The 16,847-nt window shown below is 41.8% G+C and overlaps 2 long non-coding RNA genes across 2 annotated transcripts in view; one reads left to right on the forward strand and one right to left on the reverse strand.

The window, feature by feature from the left end:
- Positions 1–303: 303 nt before the first annotated feature.
- Positions 304–16,684, reverse strand: LOC121133179. Its single transcript, XR_005869955.1, has 5 exons — positions 16,504–16,684; positions 15,547–15,659; positions 9,712–9,862; positions 4,426–4,559; positions 304–482 (listed from the first exon to the last, which is right to left on the reverse strand). It is a non-coding gene; the product is annotated as an uncharacterized LOC121133179 (long non-coding RNA).
- The window catches only part of LOC110339273, a 71,296-nt gene continuing 58,819 nt past the window's right edge, over positions 4,371–16,847 (forward strand). The window contains exons 1-2 of the long non-coding RNA XR_005869954.1: positions 4,371–4,444; positions 8,600–8,780. This is a non-coding gene — a long non-coding RNA (uncharacterized LOC110339273). The remainder of the gene's footprint in view (positions 4,445–8,599; positions 8,781–16,847) is intronic.

Below are 16,847 nucleotides of genomic sequence, written 5' to 3' on the forward strand. Positions count from 1 at the left end.
CACCTCACAACTCCAAAGCTTTAGAGAAGGATTCTGACACCTTGTCTTGTATCACATTTCAATACAGGTTATTAGAAATTACTTCCAATCAGAAAACTTTTAAAATGTCATGTTTGAGGAGCTAACTGGAAGTACCATTGTCAAATGACTTCCCAGTGACTCCAAAGACTTGTCACTGGTTTGTCTGTTCATGGATCCTATTGAATATGTCAGCGGATGTCAGATCTATGAGAAAATCATGACAACTATCATACCTGTGTTCCTTAAGTACACTCCTTTATTTGCTTGACAAACATTGGTTTATGTGGTACTCTAATAGGAGCATGGCTGAGCTCTCATGGGTGCATCCAGCTAGTACATGGGATTCTTCTGGTTGTAGAACAGGAGTTTGTTGGTCTGTGGTGGTGGTGTCAATGTCAGTAGCTCCATTAGCAACTTTTCAACTGTGGGTCCCTCTTGAGCCACTGCTAGAGCTTCTTAGGCTAGGAGGGACAGTATGAGGGAAGCATCTAAAGACTAAGGGGGTAAAGGTGGCCTAAGCATTGTATTCTTAATCTAGCACATGTATGGTTCACTACAGCCCCTCTCCCTTCTCATGAAGCCAATAAGAAGCATGACAAGCTATAGGATGTCCAGTGTTATTGGGAGGAATGACTTTCCCTCATGGGCACATTCCTGGGAGCATGAATTATCCTGTGAGGGACCTGACAGGAAGATACAGAGATGCTTTGGGGAGGAAAACTAGACATCTGAGTACTCATGGCACCAGCTTCAGCTTGAGAGGTTCTGCTCTCATTTTGATCATTCAGCACCCAAGGTTGTTTTACATATCAATCACAGTTCCTGCTCCCTCCCCTCCTCCCCTGTCCCCCACCCACTCCCTATCCCATCTCCTTTCTGCTCCCCAGGGAGGGTGAGGCCTTCCATGGGGGATCTTCAAAGTCTGTCACATCATCTGGAGCAGGACCTAGGCCATCCCCTGTCTGTCTAGGCTGAGAGAGTATCCCTCTATGTGGAGTGGGCTCCCAAGTCCATTCGTGTACTAGGAAATACTGATCCAAGATCAAATTTACAGGAATTGCTCGTGCTGGTGACTGTCCAGAGAAGTGAAAGGAAACGAGATACAGACACGCTCTTGAGCCTCAGAGACAGCTCTGTGCAGTTCAAGCGTCACTGGAGCAGCCATCTTGATTAGTTCTGCTGTGTGTGCCCATCAGTCACCAGATATTCAGCTGAGCCTTGAAGGTGGTGGTGTGTGAACCCAAGTGAGACAAATACCACTGGCCATTGTCTCAGCTCATTGTGAGCAAGAAAATAAAGTAGGTGGAGGGTTTCATTTTCAATAACAGGCACACACTGTAGTTTTGTTTGTCCCTTGGGTAGTCACACTCTTTGTTGTTGTTGTTGTTACTTCTAAGTACTGCATCCAAATGTCATGTGTTTACTTTCATGACTCCTGAGTAGTGGTACCAGGATATTTGACCACACGACACTGATTTTCTTCGAGTCTCTCTCCCTTTACCTCTGTATGTGCATGTATGTATATGTAATGCAGATAAATGTGTGCATGTGTGCATGTGCTTATGGAGGTCCTAGATGGATATTTTCCTCAGTTACTCTCTATTTTCTTTTTTAAATTGAAAATCTTTTTTTCATGCAGTATATACTGATTATGGTTTCCCCTCCCTCAATCCCTCCAAAATCATCCTCACTTCCCCACCCATCCAAATCCACACCCTTTCCTTATCTCTCTAGCTAGAATACAAATAGACATGTAATAAATAAAAACAAACAAAGCAGATAAGATAAAACAAACAAACAAATGGAGTAACAGAAAACAAATGAGCCAAAAAAAAAAAAGAAAGAAAAAGAAACACAGGTGCTGAGAGACACATATAAAAGCAAAATCAGAAACCATACTATGATATATAAATTAAATAGCAAAAAAAGAGCCCAGACAAAGTATTGTGAGATAAAACGCTTCTCAAATTCATTTTATTTTCCTAGATAAAGTCTCTCACTGAAAACAGAGCCTCACTAACTCATCTAACATGTTTGCCCTGTCAGCTGCAGGGAGATTCCTGTCTCTGTACCTCTAGCACCAAGATTAGAACAACCCACTACCGAGCTGGCATTTAAATGGGTGTTTAAAACTCCTGTCTTCATTCTTGCAAAACAAGTACTCTACCAAGCAGGCCAACTCTCCAGTCCTTTTTCTTGAACTGTGAACCTCTCACTCTTACCCAGGGTGTCCTAATGAATGGAGGCTATTGCATACCACACCCTGAATCGTTTGCTGGGTGTGAGCAATGATCTCTAGGAGAACTGCATAGTCCTATCATGGATGAATCAATGAGAGAAAAGTGTGCCCTTGCACTGTTTCCAGGAGTACTCAGGCCATCAGCTTTCACATCAGTCTTGTTTCCTGCTTCCCTCAAGAGGAACCTGCCCATGCAGGCTGTCTTTTAATGTCTACAGCCTCCCCTGCAGTTCTACCTCACACAGACTAGGAAGAATATGAAAAGTCAGACCATAACTAGGTCATAGAACAGATGCTACTCATCATATCATTACCATGGGAAATGAACTACAGTATGGCTTACAAAAGGAGCAAGACTTATCCACATTTGGATCCCTTGCTCTCATTAGTGAAGAGCTTTTAAAGAGAGATCTAGCAGGAGGATGAAGTACCTGCCTTCTTTTGCAAATGGGCTCACTCGGGCCTAGACTTTATCTGGCATGGGGAGTCAGTCTTGCTTTCTTACACCAAAGACAATTTAACAGCAGCTAGTAGAAAATAGCCTTGGTACCCAGGGCCCACTGCCATTTCTTATTACTGTCAGGACATCTTAAATTGCCCAAGGGTGCTTTTTTATTGTTGTTAAAGGTTTAATTATGGCAGTGCTCTCCTATGGGAGAGAACTAATTAACCTTCTGTCAAGAAATCAACTCTGATATATTGCACGTGACATTAATGGCTCTGGGTACTTGGGGGCAAGTTTTAAAGGTGCTTTTGGTTTTATTATCATGGTTGACATCTTGAGAGGAAACAGGTGGGGTTTTTTTTTTTGCTTTTTTTTTTCTTTTTAAAGTAAATATATGTAACTGAGGTGGATATGGTTGTGCTGCTGCTGTGACCTCTAGTGATCTAAAGGGATGACACCAATTGGCAAGCTAAGCAATAGTGTAGAGACCACCTCAAATGCCCATTCCTGATAATGAACTTGATGTCTATAACCATCCTGGAGCTTTCATCCAGTGACTGATGGAAGCAGAGGCAAACACCCACACTTAAACACCGAACTGAACCCAAGGAGCCCAGTGACAGAGAGAGAGGAGCGATGAGCAAATTGGCAAAGAATGGGCTGGCAAAGCCAGCAGAGACAGCTGATCTAAACAGGGGAGAGCTCTTGGACCCCAGACCGACAGCTGGGAGGCCAGCATGGGACCGATCCAGACCCCCCAAATGTGAGAGTCAATGAGGAGGCCTGGGCAACCTATGGGGTCCTGAGCAGTGGATCAGTGTTTATCCCTCGAATACTAACAGACATCGTGTGTCTATAACACAAAGAGGGATGCTCTCTCAGCCTGGACTCTTAGGGGAGTGCCTGGACCCTACCCTGAGTGAAATGACAGACTCTAGCTATCCCCTATGTGGAAGGAATTGGCAATAGGGTGGAAGTATGGGGGGGATGGCAGGGGGTGCAGGAGGAGGGAAGGGAGAGGGAACTGGGATTGACATGTAAAACAAGCTATTTAAAATTAAAATAATAAAAAATAATTATAAATAAAATGAAAATAAATAGAGGGTAATTTGGTAGTTTAAAGAAAGAGCTTCTTAGTGCTTCTTACCACCTGAGGCATATGGACAGGAGATGCTGAAGTGAGGAAGGGAAGAGGGAAAGGGAAATAGCATAGCGTTTAGGAACTTGCAGCCATATGCTCTATACTTTTCTCGGTCAGCTTGCAAGATAGGGTTTATCCTCTTGGTTGCATACATTTTTCTGATTCTGAGGATAGGAGTGTAGACCAGAGAACCAGTGACCATGCAGAGATCCCATGATTTCAAAGCTCAGGCTTCCCCAAGAATAGGCAACAGTTGTACAAATGGCTCATGTCTTACTGGGCACAAGTCTATTTTGCCGCTTACTGTGGACAACTGTCCACCTTGTGGGTTGCATGTAGCAAATATCTAGGTATTCAGCCAATGACCTAAACTTTAGGTTTTTCCTAAGCTACATTAATTCCATTTTATATCTCAAATCTTGTTCTGTGTAAGTCCTACCTCCTATTCTTACATATTGATGCAAGTTGTCTTAACTGCTTTCTGGTAAAGAATAAGTATATAAATTAATGAAGTTGTTTTTCACAGTGACCCTACAGTGACATGTAACCACTCTCCTTCTTTTGTATTGGAAAACTTACTTGCCTGGGTCATCCATCCGTGAGTAGAGGCACTGGGGCATCAATCTGGCCTTCATCCCATCCTTGCGCTATACCATGCAGCTGTAGAGCTAGTACAGTGATACCTGTGCTGGGGGAGAAGAGCAGCTGACTCTCTGGAGGGGGAGGAGGAGGAGGAGGAGGAGGGGGAGGAGGAGGAGGAGGAAGAGGAGGAGGAGGAGGAGATAAACAAAAAGAATTATTCTCACAAATGTGATGGCAAAGAGCTATGCTAGACACAGTCAGATCAGAACGTCACTCTGCAAAATCAAGCTCACTTATTTTTGATGGTTAGGTCTATTGATTACCACAACTGTAAAGATGGTTTGCATGCTTGATTTGGTGACTTCTTAACTGGACACTTGAGTCAGAATTACTATTTCCTGTTAAGCATTGTTACTAAATGGTAATATTTAAGACCTTCTGAATGTAAGATGTTGGCTATCCTTTTAAAGCATAGTGGAGCATAAAACTGAATGCATTTTATATGATTTCTCTCAATGTTAAACAATGCAGTAGACAAATAAGTGTTGTTTGTCACTTTGTTGCTTTTTGACAACATCAGAGTTTAGGGGTGTGTGTGTGTGTGTGTGTGTGTGTGTGTGTGTGTGTGTTGCTTTTTTCATTGCTTTGGCCATGTACCAGACAAAAGCAATTTATGAGGGAAGCATGTACTTTGGCTTGTGGTTTGAGAGGATACAGTAGTATATTATGATGAGAAAGACATTATGGCTTGATGGCATCATGAGCATGGACCTGGGGTAATTCACTCTCAGCCTACCAGGAAAAGAGGAAAGCCAGCTCTCATCTGATTTCCCCCTTTTTGTTCAGTTATGGTCTTTAGTCCATGGGATGAAGTTAGCCATATTCAAGATGGTTTTTCTCTCCTTAGTTACACTACTCTAGAAACTCCCTCAAGGACACTCAGAGGTATGTCTCCTAGGTGATTCCAAATCCAGCCAAGTTGAAGCAATGAAGGTCTCTCTGTCTCTCTCTCTGTCTCTCTGTCTGTGTCTGTCTCTCTGTCTGTGTCTCTCTGTCTGTGTCTGTCTCTCTGTCTGTGTCTCTCTGTCTGTGTCTGTCTCTCTGTCTGTCTGTCTGTCTCTCTGTCTGTGTCTGTCTCTCTGTCTCTCTGTCTGTGTCTGTCTCTCTGTCTGTGTCTCTCTGTCTGTGTCTGTCTCTCTGTCTCTTTGTCTGTCTGTCTGTCTGTCTGTCTGTCTGTCTCTCTCTCTCTCTCTCCCAATTTAATCTCACTGAAAAGCCAACCACACTTTTAGAGATGGCCAACCTCACTATCCCAGTGTGTAGGTGACAAAATGGAGGCAGAATGAAGAAAGGCATTTTCTTGAGAGTTATGTACTTGGTAAAAAACCTCTAAACACTGAGTGATTTGTGTGTGGGACCAGGTTTATTTTGAAGGTATTTTTTCAACAAATATCTGTATCATAAATCAAAATGGAATGTGTTAGTTATTTTTCGGTGGAAAAAATTCCAATCCAGTTTACTTGTTGCTTAAGGCCATAATTCTCCAGAATGGTGATGCAAAGCCAAACCGCTGGACAGTTGTCATGTTTGTCCTGTCCTAGGGGAACACAAAAAGCATCACTCATCTCACCTAAGAAAGTCACAGAGGCTTTTTTCTTCTTCTTCTTCTTTTTTTTTAGAATAGCTTTCTTGTCCTTGAGACTAGGCTAGTCAGATTTTTGTCAGTGTGATAAACACCTAAAATAGTAGATGGGAGGGTAAAGATACTCTCAAAATGCACAGCCTACTACAGTTTGCCTTGGTCGCATCTCACCACACACACACACACACACACACACACACACACACACACACACACACCACACACCACACACACACACACACACACACCACACACACACACCACACACACACACACCACACACACACACACACACACCACACACATACCACACACACACACACACACACGCACACACACACACACCACACACATACCACACACACATACACACAGGAGAGAGAGAGACATCAATGAACCACATCAACAAACAACATGGCATGATAACCCTGAGGGTGCAGTAGTGGTATGCATACTTTCATAGTAACCATCAACTCTCTAATTGGACTTAAGACTCACTCATCTAGAGGGAAGCCATGCGTAGCACCAGGAACCTAGCCAACTACTTTGTATTGGAGGAGAATCTACAACCACTATTTTACTAAACCAGCATAATCCTTAACAATAATCTACAAGCATCCATTGGGTATTGTTTCCATTTTGTGTAGTGGCTCTTCAGTCAAAACACTTATTAGTTGGTCACCCCAGCAAGCTTCATGCCACCAGTGCACTAGCAGAAAACCACTGTAGATCATTATAGAGCAAAGTGTTTGTGGATACACACACACACACACACACACATACACACAGACACACACACATGCACACACACATACACACACACAAGGTCTTTCTACTATATTAGGTTTCATACTACCTCCTAAGTTTCATAATTCCCCTTAATTGTAGCTGTATCACCCCATATTTTCTCCTTCAATGTTCCCACAAGAGTAGTGATAAAATGACTCCTAACGATTTTCTTCTATACTCATAGATCAGTGCCTTGTTCAGACATCACCAGAGACACTTCCTCCTGCAGTAGCTTCCTTCTGTATTGGGGACAAATACAGAGACTCTCGGCCAGATATTATACATATACCCCCCACCCCACCCCCAGAGAGAGAGAGAGAGAGAGAGAGAGAGAGAGAGAGAGAGAGAGAGACTTTGGAACACTCATCACTAAATGGGAGGTCTCCATCCAATCAGTCCCTTCAGAGCTCAGGGAGCCCAGCAGAAGGGGTGGGAGAAAGAGAGTAGGAGCCAGAGGGGATGGAGGACACCAGGAGAACAAGGCCCCTAAACCAGCATGAGCAAGGCTCACATGAACTCCCAGACGCTGAAGCAGCATGCACAGAGTCTGCACTAGGTTCTCCGAGTGTATATTGTGGATTCAGTCTGGTTAGGGTTTTTAGGGGATTCTTGGGTGTGTGAACAAGTGGGTTTCTGATTCTTTTGCCTTCTTTTGGTCTCTTTTCTTTCTGTTGGTTAGTCTTGTTCAACTTTGATGTGATGGCTTTTGTTTTATCTTATATTTTAGTTTGTTATGCTTTCTTGTTATCTCTTAGAAGTCTGTTCTTTTCTAATGAGATACAGAAAGGAAGTGAACCCAGACAGGAGGTGAAGTGAGGAGAAGCTTGGAGGAGTAGAGAGAAGGGAAATTGTATACTATGTGAGAAAACAATCCCTTTTCAATAAAAGGGAAATTATATATATTTGTGGCTTCTATGCGATTCTTATTTACAAAACAGAATCATGCTAAATAACATATTTGTTTTATTAACTATCTAGCTGGTTTTTGTGATTACAATACCTAAATTCCTCTCTTCTACTTTGAAATATACAGTAATCACTGGAGAAATTTGCTCCTCCCACACTGCCAAGCTGAAACATTGTACCTTTCAGCAAAGTTTCCTGTTTTCTTCTCACCTCTAGTTCAGGCATTCCATCTTTCCTTCTAGAAATGTGATTTGTTAAAACTATAGATAAGCAAGTTTACTTAATTTTTGTTTTACAGTGCCTGACTCATTTCACTTAGCACTCTGTCTACTAGCTTCATTAATATTGACAATAAACAATGCTATTTCCTCCCCTCAAAAGGCTGAATAGTATTTCACCGGGTATATGTAAAATAGCTTAAAATCCAGTTATCCATGGATGGGTACTGCAATGACTTCCATGTCCTGGATGTTTTGAATAATGATGTATAAGACATAGGAATATGGATGTCTCTTCTGCACAGAGTTGGATTCCTTTTATTAGGGCTAGAATTTGGTTTGCCACCCCACCCCACACACACACATAAGCTCACGTCACAGAAGCTTGATTCTTAGTGTACTAGGGTTGAGGTGGGGAAAATTGAAAAGCTGAGCCCAGTAGAAGGCCATGAAGTCACGGGGATATCGGGGTGCTCCCTTTGGAAGGAGGAAATGGTAGTCCCACCTCATGAACTGATTAAGTTCTCACAATGGGAAGCCTGCTGCCTGGCTTCCTGTCGCACCATGGATTTTCTGCCCATCCATGAACTTTCATCTTGAGGCCTTCTTCCTACAGCACCTTGGGAAGGCTGAAGAGCTGAGATTGCCTGTTTTTGAACGTTCATTATCTGAAGCTGGCAGCTGAACAAACCTGTTTTGCTTAAAATCGGTTCGAGATGCAGGCGCTCGGCATTTTGTTGAAGCAATGGAAAGCTGAGGCAGATAGATACTAAGAAGTGGGAATCCTGAATTGTACGGTAAGTCCCTTTTAAGTATTTTGAGAGGAAACTGTATTGTTTTCCACACTGATTGTGCTCACTTACAACACCACCCACAGTGTGCAGGTGTTCTTTCTTCTCTACGTCCTTGCCAACCTTTATTATCTCATCATTTTTATAATAACCAACCTAACATGTTGTGGGTGACAGCTCATCATGGCTTGGCATTTGTATATCTTCCTTTGAGAAGTGTTTATTCAGGTGCTTTGCCCACTTGTAAATAAATATGATTATTTGTTTTCCTGTTGTTGAGTAACTTGAGTTCCTCGTACATATTGAGTTCCTTGTCATAGCTATGAGTGAATATTAGTCTCTATAGGCTGTTTGGCACTGTTAACAAGTTTTGCTATGAAGAAAACTTAGCTTTATGAAAGCTTGTGTGCGTGTGTGTGTGTGTGTGCGTGTGTGTGTGTGTGTGTGTGTGTATAGCTTTCATTGCCCATGCTTTGACAATATTATTTAAATAACAACTTCCCAGACAAATGTGAAGGAACTTCGTCCTTGTTTTCTTTTAGTCACTTCATAGTCTCAGATCTCATGTTCAAGTCTTTGATCTACTCTGAGTCATTCTTCTGTATGTGGCCATAAAACTTCCATTGTCTTATAAACTGAGAAGCGACTAAGAAACTTTCACATGCAAGACACTAAGGAGACATGAAAACTGAATGTAATGTGTGCCCTGGAAAGAGTTCTGGTGTAGATCAAGGACATTGGTGTGGAAATGGACTTGCACATAAAATCTGGGGTTAGTAGTACTATATAGTGATGTTCCTTTGTTGGCTTTCACAATTATATAGAGATTTTACATTTTGTAAAATTTTTGTAAATCTAACATTTTTTTAAATTAGAATCTTATTAAAATTATCATATTCAATATCCATCACCCAGTTCCACCTGGGCCCACATTCACCTGATAAAGACATGGCTTGGCATTGTCCAGGTCCAAAACAGTGAACTGGGATCCTTTCTCAGGAGATCACAAAGAGGCCAGTTGTCATGGTCAAAAGTACAGATTCCAGAAAGGCATCAAAGCCATGGCTCCTTGCAACATTAAGCTATGTCTGCATGTGTTTCAAAGAAAATAAGTATTAAGACTTAGAAGAGGAGAAAGGTAAAGTACCTGTGGCATGTTTATAATTTGAAGCTGCATAAAACAGGGAAAATACAGAATACATAAAACTCATGAACAAACGTGAGAAGAATTCTCAGACAGAATACAGAGACTGACACGTTTGGGGAAGATTGTCTATGTCCTCCCCAGCAGACATACTATATGCATTCAACAATGGTGACTCCAAATTAAATGATTTGTAAATCTATGCTATCACCTGAAGTCACTCATAGAGAGGACATAGGGAGGTTACATTAGTCTCAATAGATGAATTATTTTAACAAAAACTCTTGGGTTATGATGGGAGAGCAGCATAAGACCTAGGTCTTGCCATGGACCAGGCTTTATTTGTACAAAGGTCTAGGAAAGAAAAGTATGTAGAGTCTTACTGCATAAACTCAGAGCTTTTCTTTCTCCATTTCCCAACTCTCTCCCTTTTTTTTTTTTTTTTTGATAGTATCTCTTGTAGCTCAAGTTGTTGTCAAACTCCCTATGTACCTTGAACTCCTTTATCTCTGGTGTTCTGGGATTACACTTACCACATCCAGTTTTGCATGGTGCTGGGAACTGAACCCAGGGCTTTTTGCATGCATTCTCCTATCTGAGCTAATTCCTAGCCACAACTTAAAGCTCTTGATTGTGAAAAAATACTTTAAAGTGTTTTCTGTAGTAATGCTTTTATTTCCTGGGCAAAAATAATGCTTTGTGTTCTAGTTAACATAGTTATTTATAATACATGTAATTCAGCACAATTGCTCTATCTATCTATCTATCTATCTATCTATCTATCTATCTATCGTATCTGTAGTCATTTAGTTCCAAATAAACACACACACAGGCTTACATTAGTTATAAACTGTTTGAATGATGGTTAAGGTTCATTATTGGCTAGCTCTCTTTTAATTATTAACCCATTTCTATTAAACTGTGTATTGTCATGAGGTTGTGGCTACCCATAATGCTCCAACATGCTATTCCTTTTGTGGCTACATGATGTCTCTCTGGAGACTCCTCTGTGTTCCTCTTTCCAGTCTTCTTCTAGTCTGGTAGTCCCTCCTATACTTCCTGCCTGACTACATCCTGCCTGTCCATTGACCAAAACAGCTTTACTCATCAACCAACAAGAGAAACATATTCATAGCATACAGAAGGACATCCCACACCATGTATGTATGTATGTATGTATGTATGTATGTATGTATGTATCTATCTATCTATCTATCTATCTATCTATCTATCTATCTATCTTACTAGAATTAATTTGGCCCACTATGTTTCAGAGAATCATGCAAAAGAACCTGTACCATTCCTATTCCAAAGGAAAAGCAAGGAGGAGAACTACTAGTACCACTTTCAGTAGCCATTGTATTCTCTCTCAGTACTGTACAACAAAATAACAGTACAACAGTTGTTTTGAAAGTGATTAATTGATTATACAAAGTAGACCTTACAAGATTTGACAGAAGTTTAGAAAGATCATTTGTGTAGTATCCTAGTTTGCTTTTTATTGCTGTGATAAGATGCCATAACCAAAAGCTACTTGGTGATGAAAGAGGTTATTTCTGTTTACAGCTTACAGTCCATCAAGAAGGGAATTAGGGCAGAAACTAAAGTCAGGAACCCAGAGGCAGGAACCAAAGCAGAGACCATGGAAGAGTTCTGCTTACTGGCTTGTTTTAATGACTTGCTCAGCCTGCTTCGACCATCTGTCTGGGGTGGTACCACCCACAAGGGACTGGACCCTCCCATATCAATCACTAATCAAGAAAATATTCCATAAACTTTTTTTACAGGTCAATCAGATGGATAAAATTTCCAAGCTGAGATTCCTTCTTCTCAGATATGTCTAGGTTTGTGTCAAGTTAACAAAAAGCTAAAAATCAAACATAGGACAGAAGTTGGACTGAGGATGACTATTGAAAGAAAAGAGGGCAGGTCAGGCCCAGAGCTTGGGCTTGGTTTTCCTAGGTGCATGTTCTGATGCCACATTTTGGGGCATATTTTAACTTGGAATCTCAACTTCTAGATAATGAGAAGACATATTTGTCAATATGGGAGAAATGAACATATTTTATTGACTAGTTTGCTTATTTGGTTTATGATTTAGGCATATGGTCTGTGGGTTTTCAGTTGTACTTTGATCATAGACCCTGAAATTGTTCAAGTCAGGCATGTGTTTCCACAAAATAAACTGGCTATCAGATATCTGTCCCCACCTGCAGCACTCTGGAATGGAATACCCTTATGATAGCAGCTATCACTGTCCTATGAGGTCTCGGTATATACCTGCCATCACTGCTTGAGGGCTGAATGGAGGGCTTGTCTTTGCTTCTGACTACCGAACATCCCTTTTACCTTTGGAGCACTGCTTTCAACACTCCTGCCTGTCTAGCCCTCTACCATCTGGGACTCTACTTCTTTTGTCATGGTCCTCTTAATGCTACACATCTTTTCTGCACAAGTGTCACTGAGTTATTCATAGTTGTGGTTTTCCACATGTGGCAGCCTCTTTCTGGTAATGTTTTTGAGTAAATTTCTGGTATAAAGCCATGAGTTTATAGCAGTTCCTGAGCTAGGTGGTTGAGTGACACTGACCTTTAGGGGTTTCCTTAGGTACGTAGCTTAGCACCAGAATTGGGGGAGACACATATTTATAAAAATAACATGGGAACTATATTTTCATTCTGAGATGGAGCCAGAAATCCACAGGGAACAATGCTCAGGTTGGATGAAATTCCCCCTCTTTCCTGCTTGTCCCAATAAAGTCTTTATTCATTCCAGAAAGTACTAAAGATATATTGTTTTTACTAATGTTTCCACAGCTTTGCTTCTGCAAATCCAATACATTTCTCTTCTTTTTCTTCCACAATAGTGTTATAGTGATATAATTGATAAACAAAGACTGAGCTTGAAGATGTACAAATGCTTGTATAAGAAAAATTAAGGCATTTATCAAACACCTGCCATTGAGACACATGAACAGGTGTCTCTTTGTGTGACCTCTTAACACGAGATCGTCTCTTAATAGACTTTGAAGTTCTCAATGTCATATCATTAATTATAGGTCATGTCTTGTACAGCACTCACCTAGAACTCTCTTCCCTATCATAATGAGATGTTATGTGCTATACTTGGGAGCATTTAATACATTTCTCTTCTGTGCTTACAAACCTTTGACAATAAAAGAGCATTTCTTTTTTTTGAAGTAAATGCAACACATCTTTACATAATACAGCATAAACAAATGTAGCACATCCTTATATCACTATTCAATTGCAGCCTAAACAAATACAAACACACCTAAAAGAGCATTTCTAAAGGGCAGTGTAGCAGTATCATCTCAGCTCTTTGAACCCTGGATCTCCAGCTAGTGGCACTATCTGGGGAGCTTTAGAAGATGGGTTCTTACTGGAGGAAATAAGTCACTAGAGGCAGGGTTTCAGTAATTATTGACATTTCATGGCTGCAGATCTAGATGTGAGCTCTCAGCTTCCTGTTGCTGCTGTCATACCTGCTGCATGCCACTATGCTGCCCAACCATGATGGCCCCTTGGCCCTCTGCGACTATTAACCCAAGTAACAGTTTCTTCTGTAAGCTGCCTTGCTCTTGGTGTTTTAGCACAGGATAGAAATAAAGACACTAAGATGTGTCTAGGTTTTACACACTGAGGATTATTATTCATTATAAATGCCCAGCCTTAGTGTATCTTGTTTCTAGCCAACTTTTCTTATCTTAAATTATCCTAACTACTTTTTCCCTCTGAGCTTTTATCTTTCCCTTCAGTAAATCTTACTTTCCTTCTTATTCTGTGGATGGCTGGGTGGCTTGCTCCTCCTCTTCCTCGTTTCTCCTTCTATTTATACTCTGCCTGACAGACCCACCGATCCTTGTGTCTACCTTGCTATTGGTCATTCAGCTCTTTATTAGGGCCACCAGGTATTTTAGACAGACTCAGTAATACAGCTTCACAGAGTTGACAAATGCAGCATAAACAAAAGTAACACACCTTAAAATAATATTCTACCATAGGACACACAAAGTTTTTCAGGCAATGTAACCCAGGTCCCCTGCAAAAGCAATATGAGTTCTTAACTACTGAGCCATCTCTGTGGTGATATTTTGTTTTTGCCTGAAGATCAGAGAAGCAGAGCAGCCAAACACTAGTTCTTACCTCTACTGATTCCTCAGACCAAAGGGGCGATCCTGTCCCTATGAATCCTCAGTGAATTCTCAGACTGAATGCAATGAGCTCCTGTCTCCTCCCACCTTATATTCTTCTCTCTGACCAGCATTATCACTCCTGTCTCTACCTCCCCAGTGCTGGGATTAAAGGTATGTGACTTCCAAATACTGGGATTAAAGGTGTGAGCAACCACCACCTGGGTATGTTTCTCTTTAGACTAGATCAATCTCCTGTAGCCCAGGATGGCTTTGAACTAGCAGAGATCTGCCTGCCTCTGGCCCCCTACCTGAGTGCTGGGATTAAAGGTGTATGCCACAACTGCCTGGCCTCTAACTAACTAGTGGCTATCCCCACATTCTTCTGATCTTCAGGCAAGCTTCGTTTGTTAAAGCACAAACAAAACATCTCCACATGTCTCACCGGCCCTGTATCCAGATCAGAAATTCACTCTTTATAAATCTTTCATCTCATATTTTTCACTTGATATACTTAACTTTCAATTATATTCTATGTCTCTATTTTCCTTGGTTTGATTCATCCAAGAATATATATGAAACATCTAGTATATTAGGCTGTGCTGTAGGTGTTAAAGATTAGCAGTGAATGGACAGATAGAAAGTACTATTGTCATAATGTTTCCATTTTAGGGAACCCACATAATAAAAGGAGATAAATGAAACACACATTCTGTCAAAAGGTCCTCAGGGTTATTAAGAAAGACGAAACAGAAAACAGGGTGAGTGGAGACGCAGTGCAGGTTTACATTTCACAAAGGAAGGTTAGGGAAGGCCTAACAGCCAGGATGCTGTGAGAACACATACTGAGGAATATGAAGGTGCAATGCATTTGGATCTGAGAGGAAAGTATGGGAAATAGTAGGTGCACAGGCCACAGGAAGCAGGCCTGGTGTGTGTGAGAATGCACGGGGAAGCTGAAGCTGAGAGGAGGCAAGCAGGAGATGAGGCTGGAGTGCTAAGGGGACTGTACGCAAGGTCCTGGAGAATGCAAGTGTCATTTCTGGCTCTGCTCTACCAGATGCCAGAAGTTTCCAGAAGCTCTGAACATCAAAACGTGCCCTGAGGTGGGGAAACCCGGCAGTAGAAACTCACTGTGTAAGGGAAGAATTGGAAACTGAAAGGTAGACTTTCCAGCCTGCACCCTTGTGTCTGGACATCTACTTTAAGCAACCCTCCACTGCTGTATAGGCGCAGCCCTCACCTCCACTGCTGTATAGGCGCAGCCCTCACCTCCACTGCTGTATAGGCGCAGCCCTCACCTCCACTCCTGTATAGGCACAGCCCTCACCTCCACTCCTGTATAGGCGCAGCCCTCACCTTCACTCCTGTATAGGCGCAGCCCTCACCTCCACTGCTGTATAGGCGCAGCCCTCACCTCCACTGCTGTATAGGCGCAGCCCTCACCTCCACTGCTGTATAGGCGCAGCCCTCACCTCCCTTCTGCTTCAGGAGAATCAATCACTAGGCTTGCAGTTACATTCGGTTTCCTTTTTCTTTTCCTCTCTCGGAATGTCTCATTTCTTTTCCCTCTCACTTCTTAGATTACCTGTGAACCACAGAAAGGCTTTACAGAAAACTGTCATAAGAAAGAATGCATTCCTATGTGTTTTTCAGGAAAGAACTGGAAGTCTTAACTGGGAAGATCACCATGAAGAAATGCTGACATTACCTTTAAATTAAGTCCTTTAAAGGATACACAACCGAGAATGTGTATCATCATCCTTTGATTCAAACCCTTCCTGAAGTTTAGGTTGATTAAAAACCAATCTGAATTAATCTAATTTGACCAGAGTAAATTAGTGATCCGATAAGAAATTAACTTCCCATCCTTGGGGTCTAGCGCGGGAACCATCGAAGGCATCATTTTGTACTAATAAGCTCAAAGTTCCAATAAGTGTCCTTGCAACAAACTCTCTAAACATGACTTCTGAGCTGGTGATAGCATTGCATTGACTGTTTGTGCCTGGATTGCAGCACAGGATAAATGCAGGAGGAAGGCACGTGATCTCTGTGTAACCGAGGGGATTCCAACATGGCTTTAGAATAGTTTTGTTTCTAGGTCACAAGACAGCCAATGAGATTCACAGTGCTTGTAGGAACAGCTCAAGGCAACGCCCATCAGCATAAGTGTGTCTTGGCTGGTGTTGTGAGGAACAGTCATACTCTGTCTATAAGAAGGGTACGGAAAATAAGAAACAGGAAAGCGCAAATAAAGTGCACATGTGGGCAGAAGCATCTATACTTCCATCATCTTGAGAACTAAATAATCACCGGTGGGTACAGAATGAAAACAGGAGCCAAGTTGGGTCAGTCAATAGCTGTCTACCCAGAATAAATTGCTAATCAGAAGCCGAGCTAGCACAGGCTGATAAATAACAAGGTTACTTGACCTGAAGAAAGGAGCTGCTTTCCCTCATGTTGGTAATTATATCAATTCAGAGGAAGACAAGTTGGCTTTCACCGGGTTAGAGCCAGATGACGCTGTAAATCAATTCTGTCTTCTCAGGTCCCTTCCTATGGTTCCAGGGCTGGAGTACATCCAGCAGTTGATTCCAGTTTGTGTTCCTGTGTTGCCTGGTGATTTCCACTTTATCAAATGTGTATTTGTCCAGAAGGCTTGGGCTCTGTGTGCAGACATGCTCTGGGCTTCATCTTGCATACTAACCTGAGGGTGCCAAGTGTGTGTGTGTGTGTGTGTGTGTGTGTGTGTGTGTGTGTGTGTGTGTGTGTGTGT

The sequence above is a fragment of the Mesocricetus auratus genome, unplaced genomic scaffold (assembly GCF_017639785.1).
Source record: "Mesocricetus auratus isolate SY011 unplaced genomic scaffold, BCM_Maur_2.0 Super-Scaffold_100020, whole genome shotgun sequence".
NCBI lineage: Eukaryota > Metazoa > Chordata > Mammalia > Rodentia > Cricetidae > Mesocricetus > Mesocricetus auratus.